This window comes from Petaurus breviceps, unplaced genomic scaffold, assembly GCF_028583685.1.
Source record: "Petaurus breviceps papuanus isolate PSGF00001 unplaced genomic scaffold, PetGlider_PUasm1.0 188, whole genome shotgun sequence".
Lineage (NCBI taxonomy): Eukaryota > Metazoa > Chordata > Mammalia > Diprotodontia > Petauridae > Petaurus > Petaurus breviceps.
The window spans coordinates 18,644,430-18,644,660 of record NW_027185804.1 but is presented as its reverse complement, the minus strand read 5'-3'; positions in this window follow the sequence as shown (position 1 = coordinate 18,644,660).

The following is a 231-nucleotide window of genomic DNA, read 5'->3' as shown; positions in this document are numbered from 1 at the left end:
AAAGAAAGAAAGAAAGAAAGAAAGAAAGAAAGAAAGAAAGAAAGAAAAAAGAAAGAAAGAAAGAAAGAGAAAGAAAGAAAGAAAGAGAAAGAAAGAAGGAAAGAAAGAAAGAGAAAGAAAGAAAGAAGGGAGGGAGGGAGGGAGAGAGAGAGAGAGAGAGAGAGAGAGAGAGAGAGAGAGAGAGAGAAAGAAAGAAAGAAAGAAAGAAAGAAAGAAAGAAAGAAAGAAAGA